Raw genomic sequence first — 18376 nt, forward strand, 5'->3', positions numbered from 1 at the left:
TATGACATCCCTGCGGGGATTCCGGAGGGGATGTATGTAAGGTGTTGTAAGTTTACTTATTATATTCCCTTCTTCTCTCCCAAGAGAACCAGAACAGTAATAACAGTTGTAATTCTGGTGGGTCTTCAAACTCTAGGAACTGCTATCCCACTTCTTATATGGAATGCATTGTTATACGTTAAAATTTACACAATTTACATATTTTTATTTTATTTTACTTTATCACTTTTATGCTATTTTTTATTGTTAGCCACCCAGAGTAGACTTGGGTCTAAATGGGCAGGGTATACATTCAAACAAACAAACAAACAAACAAACAAACAAACAAACAAATAAATAAATAAATAAATAAATAAATTGCTAAGTTTTATTTCATTATTTACATCGAATACAGCATTTTATTGTTATGCGTATTGCTTTTCTGTTGTATGCTGTTCTGGGTCTCTTGGGAGAGAAGAATAGGATATACGTAATAAGTAAACTTCTGGCAGTGGTTTCATGTATATGTTAATATAAAACTTTGAGGGACCCCACAGGTCAGTGGCCAGGCTAGTAACCGGGAGTTCCCCAGGACTACCTTCTGAGCTTGCCTCTCCAGGAAGGACTGGAACCACCGCAAAACTGTCCGCACCCATCCCAGAGAGGCCATTAGAATAAAAGTGACTCAGCAGCTTTGAAGCCAGTCTTTGGGTGTCATGAAGAGATGCCAATTGCTGCTTATTTTATTTATTATGCTTGCATTTTTACTACTAGGGATCAGGAGAGGCACTTGTGGGATTTCTGTGTTAGGTGTTGGGGATAATAAGATTGTCCTGAGGGGTTGTGTTCCTTGATTTGGAGGGTGGGATGAGATGACATCTATTGTTGCCTCAAGCAGTAAAATGTCCTGGGCTAGCCCACTTGAGAAGGGCTGATAAGGACAAAGTGTGGTTAATGCTAACCTTTATTTTGCACGGTGCCATGCCAAGTTAATTATCTCAGTGATAATTGGCTCCACTTTTGTATTATTTTTAATTCGTGCTGCTTATATTCCACCCCATGGCACTGAAAGCACTCTCTGTTCAGTTTACATTTTAATTATACAGGCTGCACTTTGCTGCCCCCCCATGACCTGGGTACTTATTTTACCAACCCCAGAAGGATGGAAGGCCGAGTCATCCTTGAGATCCGTTGGGATCATTTCAGTAGATCCATTTGGATGTTCCACAATAAGTCAAGACTATGAAAGAAGACATGAATTGGAAACAAGGACCTAAGATGGCCCCTCCTAGATGTTATTCCTTTCAATTCCTTGAGTTGAATTTTGAGCTAATAAAAAGCTGATGGGTGCCAAACAAGTGGGGGTGGGTGGGGTCAAAGAAAACCTTGACTATTTTGTTTTACTTAAAAAAAAAGTTGGCCAGGAGTAAAAACTGTTCAGGCAGCATTTATGGAATGTCCAACACCACCAGAATCCTGCAGAGGAATTGTGTCTCCTTCATAAACACAATCAAATGTCAAGAGAGAAGCATCTTTTGTTAAACTCTTACTGGAAAACACAATACGAGGAAAGGGCTGGGAGCAGAAAACGAAAACTATTCTGCTAATGACGTATGAATACGGAGCTCTATACAGCAAATCTCTGTCACAATGAATTTGGTGAGCAATGATGGGACTTCAATTAGATATGACAAACACATTCATCTTGTATATTTCTCCAGTAAAAACTCCCATTGACGTCAATGAGGTTTGATCTCAAGTAGGTATGTTTAGTGCGCCATCGCACAATGCAAACATCATACAAAGAAGCACTGATGTATTTATTTACATGTATTTATTTAAATTATTTATATATCACCTTTCTTCTCATGTCTATTCAGAAGTAAACCCTACTACATTCAAGGGGGATTTTGTCCGTGAACTTAACAAGCATAAAGAAGCTTCCCCAGGATCAGGCATTTGCTTGCAACCCTCTTTGGTCCCGCTGCTGGCATAGCTCAAAGGTAGCTCTCTTAGTCTCTTCTGCCTAAGAGAGGGCCTGCCTAAGACCTTTTGGCACTTGAAATGGAGCAGCCAATGCCCCCTGTCCTACTCCAACGGGTGGCCCATAGCATCCAAAGCCTGCCAAATGAGTTTGTCTCATGAGGCAAAAAGTTCCTGAAGTACAGTATTCTTCCAGATTCCTTGCAGTAAAAACAAAATGAAACAAAACCAGTGATAACAAATAAGTAACTATTTGTTCGAGTCAGGCTGAGCTGACACAAATAAGCAACTATTTGTTAAATAAGTAACCATCTACTACCCCTCCCATACACCCAAAATCTTTTCCCAGAGGTGGCCACCCCATTCTGCTTAATGGTCCAGCGGGTCCTGCACTGCGTTTCTGAGTGGATTTATTCTGAAGGAAGGCCCACTGAGTTCAATGTTTTTTTTTTAACTTTCCTGATGTGTGAGCTTAAGGCTGCAATCCTGCCCCCAGTTACCTGGGTGATTGCTGGACACGGGGGATTACCTCTGAATAAATTTACAAATATCATTAAAACTGCAATTACATGTTTTCGACAGTAATGTTGCAAGCACTATTTGTTCCTTTAAATACATGTAGAGCACCTAGTCGTTGAGGCACTTAAAATGTATAATTCTTAGCCATTTTTGGTAGATGATGCCTAGCAATATAATCTCTTTTTTGTCCAGTGCTGCTTGGAGTAATATATTTTAATAATCAAATTGGTTTAAGACAATTCTTCCCAACCTGGGTGTTCTTGGAATGCAACTCCCAGAAACCCCGGCCAGCACTGCCAGTGGTGAAGGCTTCTGGGAGTTGTAGTTCAAGAACACTTGGGATACCCAAGGTTGGGAGCCACTGGTTTAAGAGAAAGACCACTGTCACAGGTTTATTATGAGGGTGAAGTAAGGAAGAGGGAAGCCGTAGTAGACTATGCTTTCGACTTGATGGAGGAGGAAGATCCGTCTATGGAAAAAAAAATATCTAAAATAAAAATTGGAATTCAGCTGGGAACTTCCCCTGCCCTAGTTGAAGCAATGAAATTCCCATTTGCAGTCCAGTTTGCAGCTACAGGAAATCTGTGTGGTATAGAACAAACAAACCATTTACTGTACAACAAACATTAAAAATCAAAGCACAAGTCAACGCTGGAAGCTTTATTTCCAGTCTGGAAAATATGTCCCTTTCCACAGTTCCACAATTGCAGGCCTTGCCTCTTCCTGTCTTCTCAGCTGAAGAGCTAGTCCTTCAGTGCTGTTTGCGCTCATGTGACCTTGTCATGACGGTGCATGTTTATGTGGGTCAAACCCACAATGCTGTCCACCTCATGTTGTGGTTCTGACTCATCTCATGTGGGTGTTCCTGAGCAAAGAGTGTCTCACCAAGGATTTAATCAGGCTTTTAAAAGTCTTCTGAAGAGAGCCAGAAAAGGTACTGGAGACACACACCTAGCACTACGGTGTTTTCCTTGTACAGTGGGGTCTTGACTTGAGAACTTAATCCGTATTGGAAGGCGGTTCTCAAGTCAAAAAGTTTGCAGGTCAAATCTGCATTTCCCATAGGAATGCTATGAAAACCATTTGATCCGTATCTGCTCTTTTCCGTCCATAGAAACTAATGGGAAGCTGCTATTCTGCCTTCCGCCACTAGAGGGGGATATTTTGTTTCTTTTTTTCTTAGGTCAAGAAAGGTTCAGGGAAAGCAGGGACAATACAGTCCAGGCAGTACCAGGCAGTTTGAAGACTCCCAATCCACTCTCTAAACGCTGGGAGGAGTGAGGAAGCAGACAGGCACCCTTTTCACTGGCCAACAGTTAACTGAAAGTTCAAATTTTGCACTTTCCCTGCCTCCCAAGTGGTTTTTTTTCCGTTCTTAACTCAAATCTTAAGTATGTAAGTCAAGTCAATATTTTCCTATGAGAGTGGTTCTTAAGTCAAAATGTTCTTAACTCGAGCCGTTCTTAAGTCAAGACCCCACTGTATCTTACTATCATTTACATTATCATCAATGTTGTTAACATATACGTACCAGTATTTATGTGAGGCAGTGTTGTGGGAGCTGGAATTTTCAGCATGTATACATTACTGAAACAGCGATGTCTACGTTGGCTTGGGCATGTCGTGAGAATGGCTGACGGCTGGATTCCAAAAGATCTCCTATATGGAGAATAAGTGCAGGGAAACTGCCCCAGAGGGAGACCACAGCTGCGATACAAGGATGTCTGCAAGCAGGATCTGAAGGCCTTAGGAATGGGCCTCAACAGAAGGGAAACCCTGACATCCGAGCGTTCAGCCTGGAGGCAGGCAGTGCATCATGACCTCTCCCAATTTTGAATAAGAGACCCTTGTCCAGCAGGCCGAGGCCAAGAGGCCATTCCAAAACCAGCCAAATCAGGGAGCTGGACAGGGGACAGACTGTATTTGTCTTCAGTGTGGAAGGGATTGTCACTCTCAAATTGGCCTTCTCAGCCACACTAGACTCTGTTCCAGGTCTTCCATACAGAGCATGTTACCATAGTCTCTCAAGACTGAAGGATGCCTACTAATGGTGTGGGACTGGTGGGACCTCCAAATGTTGCCGGACTCCCATCATCCCTGACTACTGGCCATCCTGGCTGGGGTGTTGTTGGAACTTGGAGCTCAACAATATCTGGAACTCCAGCTGCATGTTTCCCACTGCCAAGTTTATTGGGCTGTTATATATATATATATATATTAAGGGGTGGAGGGTGGGAATGACAGATCTCTGTCCTGCAGAATAAGCAGTATAAATGTCAATGGTGCTACATAACTCCTGGACGTCTGAAGGTTTGGAGCAAGTGGGCTTCGGTCAAAGGTGAAGTTCAGTAAGAATGGTTCCCACCACTGAAAAGGCCCTGCTTCTAGGTGTCATTCAAAGATAAAGATATGCAGAATTTCTCTTGAGCAAGTGTGGGAAACCTTGGCTGTCCAGATGTTTTAACTATGACTCCCACAATCCCTTCCCATATGCCATGCTAGCTGGAGCAAATGGGAGTTGTATGTCCAAATATTTATAGGACCAAAGGCTGTTCACCTTTCTTCTTGAAGATCCCCTGGCTAGAAGAGAAGGTTTAGCGCTAGATGGAAATCAGGCAGTTTAGGGCTGGAGGGGTCAACATGAATGGGCCAGGGGCCAGTCCCCTCCAGGGGTCTGCACTGAGCTGCACTCCCACCAGTACCACACACACACTGCATCTTCAACATTATGTGACAAATTGCATCACCAAATTTAAGACACAAATGCATGTTTTTAAAGAGGGCTTCCCCAGTTTGCTACTGAATTTCGCCCAACATCAAAAGCATGCTTGAGGGGAGGAAAAATGGCCCGGGATCACATGCTCCCCCAGGCCTCATATTGCCTGCCTCTGCAGCAGCATCCACTATGTTCTTTACAGAAGTCATTTTAAAACCCCAAAAGGATAAAAGATAATCTTTTACAAGAGTAGATCTCTGGCAATCCTACTGTCATCTTGATACAGCTTGCTACCAATGTTGCTTTAGATATGTTTGTGAGGACAGGCTAAACTGACTGGAACAAACTGAGCCTAAGGGTGGGCATAAATATAGAAGCAAAACACCCAGGCAGAAGAGGCATCTGTGACCCATAACCCAAGATGTGCATGGAAAAGATGCTCTGCTGCTATTTCTTCCAGGGTATTTGACGTGCATTCCTTTTTGCTCGTTTTATATGCCAATGTCTGCTGCATGTGATTGCATCTCTCTCTATCTCTCTCTCTCAAGGACATTTCCTCCCAGGTAAATATGTACTGTATTGCAGTATCTTCAGTGCTGATTCTCCATTTATGGACTTCTATTTACACAAATTCCCTGAAAAGAAGACCTAACCTTGAAAATAAGCCTTAATATGATTTTTCAGGATGCTCATAATATAAGCCGTACCCCAAAAATAAGCCCCAGTTCAGTGAAACCCCACCCTCCCCCATTGTGCAGCAACCAGAAGATGACATGACTGTATCTGAATAAATGTAGATTGTTGTACTGTACATGAAAAAAATAAAACATCTCCTGAAAATAAACCCTAATGCGTTTTCTGGAGAAAAAATTAATACGAGACCCTGTCTTATTTTCGGGGGAACACAGTATGTCTCTCTATCCTAGTACTGTATTGTATGTGTTAATTCCCAATACAACTCTTGTGCATATTTTGATTCTTATGTATTCAATTGAAAAAAAAATCTGAAATAGTTTTGTGTGTGTTTGGGTCATTAGAACCAAGATGCCTTAGACATGCCACTTCCCAATTAGTGCTGTACGGTGGAACTTTATAAGTCTTTTACAAGCCCAGACACTTAGAAAATATATGGATTCTCATATGTTTCTCAAAGGCATGTATGGTTACTTCTTTGATAAGTCCCTTTCTCACTGGTAGCTCCAGGAGGGCTTATCTTGTGAGGGCATCAGCCAAGTCCTAGGCAGCTGAGTCTAGTGGCCATGAATTAAGGATTTAGCTTTTTAGAACTTAGGCATCCGGGTGTCTTTTTTTGACTGCTCAGCTTTTAAAACAATCAGACTGTCGCAAAGCTAGTCTGCAGTTGCAAATCTATGTTTGCTTTAGCTGTTTGCTTAAACAGGGTTAAACAAGTATTAATGTTTATCACAAGAGAACAACGACCTGGCCTTGGCAAAAGTAAGCAAAGTCTAGCGAGGCCAAGGGATCAGCCCATATCCTCAAACTTCTCTTGTAAGCACATTTCCCCCTCACAGTGAAGACTTTTTTGGATACTTCAACCCAAAGGTCTTGGTCAGAGGGATCTCCTGCAGCTTTGGTTTATTGCTGCTGTAACAAATGTTGTGTTGTTGTCGTTATTTGGCCATGTCACCTGTGGAGTTCTGGGATCTATAGCCCAAGAAAGGAACCTTTTCCATCTCTGATTATTACTATGGTACTTTGCAGTGATAACAGAAGTACTCTAATGCCCTAGGACACTACAGTGGAGGTATACAGTTTTGTTTAATTGTAGGACATACTTCTGTACAACATTTTTTTCCATTTCAGTGATTCTGCCCATAATCACCTCCAAACAGGGAGGTGGGAAAATTCACCTCGGTATTTTGGACATTTCCCAGTCAATATGCAGAGTCACCAGGTACACAGAGTACTTTCCATGCTATCTGTGTGTATTAATAATGTTTTAATGCTAATAATGTGCACATTGCCTCTGTTAATCCCATGTTAACCGGAATGTACACAATGGCCAAAATCCTGTTGCTTAGCATAGCAAATCATACAAGAATAGATCCATTGATTAGGTGAGTCAGCCTCTCCATAGGTTTCATTGATTCAAATGCTTCTACTCCAACTGTGACTTACTCTAGCACATACAGTTGCCATCCTAACGGTAAAAACCTATCTGAACTTCTTAATTTGTGCTAACTCACCACCAAGATGTACACCAATTGTGTTATCCTAGCAGGTGTAGTTCATAGGAGTTTGACCAGCATTTAATGATGGTCCAGCTAAGTAATACATACATTGGGCTTAATGTTCTTACGGACATACGTACCCCTCTTCAGATGGTAATACGTATTACTTAACTTTCTTCAAAATGGGGTTAAGCCAGCCTTGTTGTGTTTGAAGCCCTCTCATGTGTTTGACTGAGTGTAGTCCCACACATATCTGTCTCAAAATACCACCCTGAGGGTGCCATGGGCAAGTAAAGGTACAGGGGCCCTGTTCTCTTTTTCACTTGGCCACCCTAATGCAAATACAGTATAAGCAATTGTTTGAGTTTGAATTTACCAGGTTTATATGCTCTGTGCTTTCAGTGGCGCTCAAGGCAGTTTAACAGCATTCCATATGTGGCCAATTTCCCTGTTTTTGTCTTATGGTTTACTGAATACTTGGAGGGCAACATATGGACCTTGGCCTATATATTTGCACACATGTATCTTGTCCTAAGTAAATGAATCAGGCACCTTACTGGCATAAGCATGTGTTCTTGGCTAGAGTTGGAAGCACCTATTTCCAAAAATGCAGTTCTGATTACAACGGGAGTGGAAAAATGCACACCACATAACTGCAGTAACTATAGTACCAAAGGCCATCACTTTAATTTTCCATGCAAACAAAGTGATGCTCAGTGGAGTGAGAAATGCTACCTGCTAGATTCAGAAAAGGAACAGGCACTGAGAATCATATTGCAAATACACACTGGATACTATAGAGCAGTGGTCCCCAACCTTGGGCCTCCAGATGTTCTTGAACTACAATTCCCAGAAGCCTTCACCACCACCTCTGCTGGCCAGGATTTCTGGGAGTTGAAGTTCAAGAACATCTGGAAGCCCAAGGTTGGGGACCACTGCTATAGAGTACTAAAGAATTTCAGGGGAAAATCTATTTGTGTTTTAAAGATAACAGTAATGCCTTTGACTGTGTGTATCAGAAAAAGCTATGTATCATTCTAAAAGAAATGGACATATCACAACTAATTGTCCTGATGTATAACCAGCACTCTGAATAGAAGGCTACTATTAGTGCTGAGAACAGAGAAACAGAATAGTTTCCATTTGGCAGACAAAGGTGTATTTTTTGTCTCTGTCTATTAAATCTATATGCATAGCATCCTGAATAGAAAGCAAGGTTATCTTTGGACCAAGGAGTGAAAATTGACAGAAGAAAACTAACAATGTAAAATATGCAGTTGGTATTACAATACTGGCAAAAATAGTGATTTGGAACAAGTACTGGTGAAAATTAAAGCAGAAAGTGTCAGTATCCCCCGGACATCACTCTTGCTGATTTAGACTGCGTAATGGGATTTGCAATCTGAAATGTCTGGAAGGCATCATCAGGCTGCTTCCTCCAGAGGCAATCACCCCCTGGCCAAAATTCTGGCTTACAGATGCAAATGGATGTTGCCTTCCACGCATCCCTGAATCTCTGGATTGTTGCCTTTTAAAACTAATGATGTAACTGTCCAGGTCGGACAAAAATTAAATATAACATTGCAATTTAGTATTCATTCCTTTCTCTCTTGTGCGCTTCTCTCCATTTTCTTCCTTCATTCAGTTTCACTTTTGATTTCTTCCCTCAAAAAACTCCTAAGGTGGAGTGCAAATCTATTTACAAGCTTCTTGGAGTAAGTTTTATTTCTTCAAACTTTCTTTCAGCCGCTTAGTCATTCTCTTTCTCTCTTTGGGTAGAGGAAAGAGAAACTGGAAGTCAAACTCAACCTTTTTTTCTCCACTGCTGGGCTCTTTCACATGTAATATTTCTATTCTGTGCCCCAGCAGTTTTAGCCACCCAAGTCTTCTCGGTGTCAACTAGTGCAATTTTCTTCAATATGCTTCTTATCAGAGCCATTGTACTGTTGCTTAAAGCCATTTTAAGCTGTGCATTCCTGTGTCAGGATTGCAAATATAAATAAACAGTGTGATCCTTATGGAGGTGTCACATAAAGTAATTCACTTTTCGTGGAAGATGTATTTTTGATGTATTTCACCCTCTGTATGGAAGTACTAAAAAGTTAATATTTTTACTTTTGCATCTATGGCAAGAAGAGCTACTTATTCATATCTAGCAGGTTGGAAGAAGTAAGATCACCGTGAAATGCTTGTATTAGTCTTAAAGCTTCCACAGTAGATTCATTTTTGTTTTTGATTTGTACACTTTCAGTGCGTTGCGCCGCTAAAAAAAAAGGATAGGTGAGTTTAAAAAAAGGTTGATTAAATCAGCGAATAAAAAATTCAGCACAACCCCTTAATGGAGAGTGCAGAAAAACTGTAGACAAAAGTCAAAAAATTGTTGGTTCATGTCTGAGAGCTGAATCCAATCCTCTTGAGGTTGTGTTCTCAAGCATCCTTGCATCATGGTTTGGAATTTTTTTACACACACCCTGCTCTTAAGAACAAACGGCTGCTAATTCTTTGGCGATTGCTCCACACCCACCCACTCACATGGCTTGCTTTGGAAAAAAAACCTGGAAGTTTCTTTTTGGCTATGGGGGCGTTGGCTACAGGGGTGGGGAAATATTGCAGGAAGCATATGGAGCTTCATCTGTACAAATAAACACAAGTGTGATTCATCAATTGTTCACTTGCTCCTTTGTAATTTGACAAAGTCATTTATGCAATAGGTCATACCATGCTATAAACCAACTTAATATTTTTATTTCTCTTCCTGTTCTCTATATTCTCACAAGTGAATTCAACAACAGCAAAATGTTACCCTCTACAGTCAGCTTAATGTTACTGCAGATATATTACATGGTTTTCAGTTCCTCCTAACATTCTACTTGATGCTGTCATTTACAGGTCATTTAAAAATGAGCAAATATAAAAACTGTCGACTGTTTAGTTTTAAGGGTAAGTTTATAAACCCACTACCTATTGCTCATGTCAACCAATATTCCTTGAGATTATGATGCGAAATTCCATTCATGCTGTATTTGTAAGATTTAGCGACAAGACACGTTTCTCTGTTCAAAAGTTGCAAGGTGCTGCTCCTGGAAACGCACTACTTCCATTCATGACGACCAGCTGCAGTTACTAATGAGTCCAGCTAGGGAGAATTTCATTTTGGGACTACAGCTCCCAGATTCCCCTGAGTCAGCATGACAACTGGACCAATGGGTTGTTCTGCTTTGTCCAATACCATGCTCCAAACTTGGATGTGTGAATCTGAGCTGCTTCTGTCTTGATTATTCCATTAGTTCATCTGCAGTTTCCCAGCACACTGATGTAGGAGTCCACACAAACAAGGCACATGCAGCGGCTGTCCTACTTTGGGCACATCATGAGAAGATAGGACTCTCTGGACAAGACAATAATGCTGGGAAAGAGGGAAGGCAGGAGGAAAAGAGGAATACCAAATACAAGATGGACTGACTTCCAAAAGGAAGTCAGGCTTGAGTTCCCAAGAGCTCAGCAGGGCTTTTGAGGACAGGACATTTGGAAATATCTAATTCATAGGGCTGCTATAAACTGAGGGCAACTTGAGGGCACATAACAACAACACAGCCGGAGCTCTGGGTATTGCTAGTTTCCACCTCCAGCTAGCTGCTCTTGGCGATTAATAGGAGTTAATTGCCAATAACATCTGGATGGAAACAGGTTCCCCCCCCCTCTCTCCAAGCTGTGAGAAGAGAGAGCAAGAGTGGGGAGGTCAGCTATCAAGGAGAGCTTTTCTGAAGAGAAGAAGCTCCTCATGGCAAAGGTTCATAGGGAAATGCCCCATTTTGTGCAGACCACAAACCCACCCACCTCAGCTACACTTCAGAAGGAAGACAAAGTTAATTCACTGGGCCCACAGATAGGAGTGGTAATTTTTTTCCCCATTGCAACTCCCAGGAGTTAAGATTAACAATAGTCGTTGTGTTTTGCAGGTGTGTGTGTGTGTGTGTGTGTGTGTGTGTGTGTGTATATATATATCATATATATATGATTCTGGAAGATGTAGTCCAAAAAAATAACTTCCCCCCACTTGTAAATGAACTCACCTTTGTCCATTAGAAAAGCTAAAAATGAATTTCCTGCCCAGGGGCTTGCTTTTATAAAATGTGAGGTCCTTGGTGTTAGTTCTCAGATTCTATTGGTAGAAGAGATCAAAGGTGGGAAAGCTGCTTACATATTTTGGATCCTTGAGGGTTGATTTCTGCCCTGGCAGGGAGACTGGGCTCAATGATGCTGGCTATGGTGGCTTGCTGGTGGGTAGTCTGTAATGGTCTTTTCCTTCCACTCTGCTAATGAAAACCTACAGGATCCAGCAGCTTCTGGGCCCATTTTGCAAAGAGCCACCTCCAGGGTTGGTCTTCCTTGCCCTTCTTCCTGGAGGTTGCCCTTGTTTCAGCTCCCAGGCTGGAAAACATTCCCCCCATCCACCTGCTTGCAGCTCAGCTGCCTATTAGCTCTTCGTTTAATATTAACACAAACGAGCCTTTATTCACCCCGTGTCGGGGAAGGGCAGCTCTTGGTACAGAGCTCTATGGCGTAAGCATGCAGAACGGCTGGCTGCAGAACAGCAGGTTTTGCAATGCTTTATACCTGCAGAGCATTTTAATTAAGGAGGGGGGGGCAAGCTTTACATCATGGTGACAGCAAAGAGCCAGGAGGGAGAACAGGAAGCGTGTTTCTGCAGGTCTTAAAGGCAAGAAGCAGCAACAGGCTGCACACAGTGATCAACTGACATCCTTATTTGTCTGCCTGGTCCTGTGGAAAAAGCTCTGGAAACATGAATCTATTTGGCATCCCGTTTGACTGAAAAAGCTGGTTCGATAGCTCAGTGGTTTAGGTATCTGGCCGCGGAGCCTAGAGGCAGGCAGTTCGATTCCCCACTGTGCCTCCTGTGAATATAGCCAGCCTGTGTGGCCTTGGGCAAGCTGCACAGTCCCAGGACGAACTCAGAAGAAAGGAATGGCAAGCCACTCTCTATCTGGAAAACTCTGAAAAGGGTTGCCATAACTCAGAATTGACTTGATGGCAATTATTATTATTATTATTGACTGAGTAGCTGATAGCGCCCAGAGATGAGGTTGATGTGATTTTAAACTAATTTCTAAAAGGATTTTCACATTCCTGTTCTGAGATAGATATTTTATGACATGGTGGGGGAGGGGGAATCATTTTTTAATAGGGCAACCCCCTATTTGATTTATGATTTCTAAGGCTGCCCAGCTTCCCCTAAGCACTTGCTTGCTTGCTAAAAGTAACTTCTGCACCTTACACATTTTTTTAGATTAAAATTCGAAGAATCTGCCAAATGGCACTGCCACTAAATCATCACCTATTGCTATATTATTTATTACTTATTGATATTGGTGTTTTCTGCCCTGCCTTTTCAGGAACTATGCATGACTCACATTAGATCACCGCAGCTGAAAATTACAGTATAACAAAACACGGTAAAAAATACACATGCACATGCAAAATACAGCAAGGGCAGAAATCACAAAGAAAATAGAATATGCTTATGTGGCAAACGTCTGCTGGAATAAAATGTTATTTCTCTCCCAGAAAGACAGAGGGAGAAAGAAGGCCCATTCTGGCTTACATCTTCCATGAAATTGGTGCAGCCACTCAGCGTGCTGTATCTGTCATCAGGAGCAAATATGTTATGTATTGTCAAGTCACATCCAACGTATTGTAAGCCTTAACAGTATTTTCAAGGTAAGTGAGATATTTCAGGAATGGTTTTACCAGCCTCTGCCCTCCAGCAAGTTTCTATGGCTGAGTAGGGATTTGAACCCAGGGCCAGTCCATCACTCCATCCACTACACCAGTGGTCCCCAACCTTGGGCCTCCAGATGTTCTTGGACTTCAACTCCCAGAAATCCTGGCCAGAAGAGGTGGTGGTGTAGGCTTCTGGGAGTTGTAGTCCAAGAACATCTGGAGGCCCAAGATTGGGGACCACTGCACTACACCACACTGGGTGTTCATAGCAGCAAACATACCTCCAACTAAGCAAGGCACAAAGAAGGGTTCTTCCTTCTGATCTCATTTCAGACGGAAGCTGTTTTAGCACCAAAACCAATGAAGAATCTTGTGGCATCATGAAGATGGACATGTTTTATTCCTGCCCTGCAGCCTAGATGCATCTGATCTGTAGTGAAGCAGACAGGATGACGGGGGAAAGGTTATTTCTAAAATGTTCTGTAGCCAAGCCCCAAATTATGTGTTAAAGGCTAATCAACAGCATTCTCAGCTGTGCCAAGAAGCAAACTGGAAATCAACACCTGTCAAGTGCAACGTGGTCCTTGGAGTATGCACACATTAACATATTTGCTGCTGCATTCTGGATCAACTGCAGCTTCAGAAAACTCTCCACAGGTAGGCTGCGAGGGGTGTATCCTTAAGGATTTTTGGATGCCCAACTCCCATAATTCTCCAGGAAAAATTCTGCGAGTTCCAGCCCACAGACACATACCTACACATATCTATCTTTCACTCGCCTGGAACAGGGCCGGTCTTCTGAAAGGCTGCCTTGGGCCTACTTCCTGTACAAAAAGAAAACTGCCCCAGGGTTTTCTGGGAGACCTAAATCTTGTGCCAGTTGTAGTCTTGCTGCCTATTAGGCTCCACAGAGAATGGGTTTCCAACCTGGGAGTCGTGACCCTCAAGGGGGGGGTGTCAAAGTGTTTTATGGGGAGGGGTTGCCCCATGTAATTATTTGCAATTATTGTTCTATGTATTGTATTAAATAATGGTATACGTAATGCTGTTTCTTTTAATCCTATTCACCCATAGAGCTCATCTAGAGTTCTTAGTTAATTTCTGTTCCCCTTTGGAAGGATGTTCCTTTTATGCACAAGCATCTCTCCTACACCCCTCCAAAAGACCCGCTCTTGCTTGCTTCTCTCTGCTCCTCCGCTTCCACCTTGAGAGGGCGGATGCCAGCCCTTCGGAACCAAGGGTTAGCCTGGCTCAAAGAGGCTTGAATGAGGCACGCCAATGAGGCATGCCCGAAACACTGAAACCCAAGATGGCGACAGGATTGATGAATTGTTGCTGCCCTAGCAGTGGCACCTTTCACTCTGCTTGAGTCTCCTCCTTTTCCGGGGGGGGGGGACGGGTGATGGCAGCGCAGTGAAGCAAAAGGAGGCCTGGGTGGGAAGATGCCTCTGAGCCCCACCTGAGTCAGGAGGGAGAAAGGCAAGGGGGGTGGGGAAAGGTGAGGAAGGAGAACCAGGGAGGGGGACATGGGGTGTTTCTTTGAGCTTGTGGGGGAAGGAGCTCATTGAGGGGGGGCAAAAACACGAAGGGAGGGTTGTTCCTACACCTCAAGAGGTAAATGAAACTCAAAGTATATTGACACTTTTTTTAACTTCTTAAGTTTTGTCTGGAAGAGGCAGAAATACAGCTTCCCCCTAAGCACGCATTATTGCATGAATATTAATATATGAGGTTAGAATTATATTCTGGAAAAAAATAAGTTTTAATGTGTTTTCTTTACCCCATTAAAAATGCCTTTTTATGCAAATGTGGCAGGGAGATTCATGGGTTCCTTAGCTATTATAAAAGGCGGGTGCCACTCGAAAAAGGTCGGGAAACATGGCTATCCCAAAGAAAAAGTTTCGCCTTTTGGTTTGTCTCTTACACCAGAAACAGATGGCCCATAATTAGCTCTGAAAGCATGGTAACATTGCAGAAAGGTGACTGGGGCAATTCTTTCCTTATTTATGACCCTGGGGTCCAAAGGAATCCTCTGCTCAGTTCCTGAAAAGCAGTCACCCAACAAAGCAAACTGATCAAGATAATCCCAGAAATGAGAAACTGGTGCTGTGATTTTCAGATGCTTGGATTAGTTGAGAATTTCCAGTAACACCTTTTCTCTGGCCTTCGCTGCTGCCTTATGACAGAGCCAAGGCTCAAAGCGGCCTCAATGAGTGACCCCTACTGTTCAGACTGGAGAACTACAGGCATGCTTCAGGCATAAAGTAATTTCGGAAAGTGTTTTATTAATTAGATCAAAGTGAAGAGTCATCCACGTCTTGGTCATGCTCCCCAAACCGTAGCATTGGACTGATTCAGCTCAGTGCTAGTCAAACTGAGCAAAGAAAAAAAAAGTTAAAACGGTGCGCTGCAGCCTCGATTCATCAGTCATTTTATCTAGATATTTGTTACTTATAATCTGCCTTTCCTCCAGTAAGACTGAGGAAGCATTCAAAGCTTGTCTTCTCTCCATTTTGTTCCCGCAACAGCCCTGTCATGTAGTTCAGGTAGAGGAAGTGTGACTGTCCTAAGATCACCTAGTGAGTTTCATGGCTGAGTAAGGATTCACACTCGGGCCTTTTGGATCCAAATGCTCTAATTATTACATAGCATTTGCTTTGAAGAAGAAAAGGGTGTATACATACATGTCCTTTACTGTAATGGAAGCCAAGCTGCAACCCAGCCACCACTGGGGTCATTTGGGCCTTTCCTGTGGGCTCTGGGCTCCAGGACAAGCACTCCACTGGCCTGGTGACATCACTGAGCATGAGGTGTGGTAGCTTTGGCAACTGCACTTGGGATTTTGCAGATTTCCTCCAATTTCTGAGCGGAAGACTGCCTGGATGCCTTATGCACGTTGTACGGGGTTCTAAGGTGGAAAGCCAGGCGTGAAACAATGTTCTAGTCCCTCTCAATTTCTCCAGAATTTAGATTTAGAGTAATTTCATTGGTGCTTCTACAAAAGCCCCAACGTGGGAATAAGACAGCCTGTTGCCCTCCAGATGTATCTGACTACAATGTCCGTCATCCCCCACCAGCAATGGCCAAGGCTGAGGATTATGGGCTTTTGTAGTCTTAACCAGCAGGAAGGTAGCAGATTGCTTACCCCATCCATATCTATCTATACAGAGGAGACCAATTTTTCCAACGTGATGTTCCCCCCAACATGGGCTCTTGCACCTGTAACAGCTGTATGACATCAGGCAGGGAGACAACAGTTGTCGTTTTCATCACTGCTTCTCTGTTATAGAGAATGCTTTTGTCTGCTGGAGGCATGGAGCATATTTTGAGGCAAGGACGTAGCCATCATATGGTTTAAATGCAGAACGGGTCCAGAAAGCCTTCCTGGAATTCATTGTGTGTCAGTGTGCCTGCTTGGAACCATGCAGCCACCCTGAATATACCTGTTTTCAGAAGCTATGGAGGTCAGGCCTAGTCACTACTTGGATGGGGAAGGAGGGAACCACAACAACCAACAAAGATGTGTTCAAAAAACATGCTGATCACCACAATCACCCATCTCCTGAAAAGGACAAAAGCTGATCCCACAGCTATAAATACTTAACTATCCAAACAAACTGCACCAGAGCACAGAGTTCTGACTCTTGTCCTCTGAAGATGCCGGCTACAGAGACTGGTGAAACATTAGGAAGAACAACCTTCAGAACACAGCCAAGGAGCCCCAAAAAACCTACAACAACCATCAGATCCTGGACGTGAAAGCCTTCGAGAATAGATTGAACACCAAACACCACCAGGAACGGCTAAGAGAAAAAAGATCTCCAGGTAGGGCTAGGAAAGATTTTTCTCTGACACCTCAGAAACAAGTTGACAGTAGCAGGCTAGACAGATGAAGGGTCTGAGTTCCTATAAGGTAGCTTCCAGTGTTCCTGAGTTCCCAGAGCTTGTGACTGAATCACACTTTCTCAGAAGTCAAGGGTTCCAAAGAAGTAGCCTTGTAAGTCTGCATAAGCACAAACAGACAAAAGAGAGAGAGAGAGGAATTTTTTGTTTTTAAAAAAAGCAGTGACATCTTAAAGACTATCTGCTGTATTTCTGTATGGGCTTCTGTGGATCAAGTCCACTCCCTCAGACAATGAAGTGAGAAAATATGACAAGGATGTTTATACATAGCATCACAACGGATTCAGATAAGAGAGAAAGTGACAATGGATCACTAGCACAGGGATGAGGCTATTAAGCTGTACTGTACCTGAAGTCATTTAGCAGGAACTTCAGTTGCTTGTGTCAGTAATGCTGTTGCCTCCTCGTAGACATATTTCCTCTGCCAACTTGAAGAGAATCTGCTAACTGAAGTAATATGCAGCTTGATAGTCCCATTCCTGTGCTAATGAACCCTTGTCACTTTCTCTCTTATCTGGATCCTCACCAGGTCATGGGGGCTATGCATAAATGTACCAGTCATACATTCTCATTCTGACAAGGAGGTGAACTTGATCTGACCTCACGTGGAAATATGAAAGAGTCTTTAAAGTGACACTACAAGTAGTTGTGGGCTTCTATAATTTTCTGTTATTTGCTTTGCTTTTGTCTGGATTGGCCTCTGATTGCAGCCTTATATCTATATACCAGGCTTCTGCAGCTGAGTGCCTTCCACATGTCCTGGACTTACAAGCCCATTATGCTACCTAGCAACCTGTGTTGATGATGGAAACAAGTGTTCCAGCACACCCGTAGGGTGCTGGGTTTGGAATGACTGGTTAAGACCTTCCTTTGCTATGGAGTACACCCAGAGCATTCTCTTGTTTGCATTTACTTCTTAGACCATGGACGTGACTTAGAAAGAGGACGTATCCTGCTTCCCACATTTCACTGAGGCCTTGTTGTCCATACTGTGTTGTACAGCTATGTGTATCTGTGTTTCTTGGACTACACCTCAATGCATGCAAGGCAGAGCAGGTCTTACCGGGCCCCAATAATGTCACACAAAACGCATTTAATAGTTCCTCTGCTAATGTGCTCTATGCGGCCGATCACCAGCAATGCCCCTCTGCAGTCTACATAAGACAAACAGGACAATTGCTATGCAAAAGAATTAATGGGCATAGTTCTGACATCAGGAATGGCCTGCTTCAGAACACTGCAATCTATCTGGACACTCTTTGGATTACTTGAAAGTCACTGTCCTGGGGGGAAACACCACAAAATACGACTTCAAAAAGAAACAGTTGAGATAAGGCATATA

This window comes from Pogona vitticeps, chromosome 1 (assembly GCF_051106095.1).
Source record: "Pogona vitticeps strain Pit_001003342236 chromosome 1, PviZW2.1, whole genome shotgun sequence".
Classification (NCBI taxonomy): Eukaryota; Metazoa; Chordata; class Lepidosauria; order Squamata; family Agamidae; genus Pogona; species Pogona vitticeps.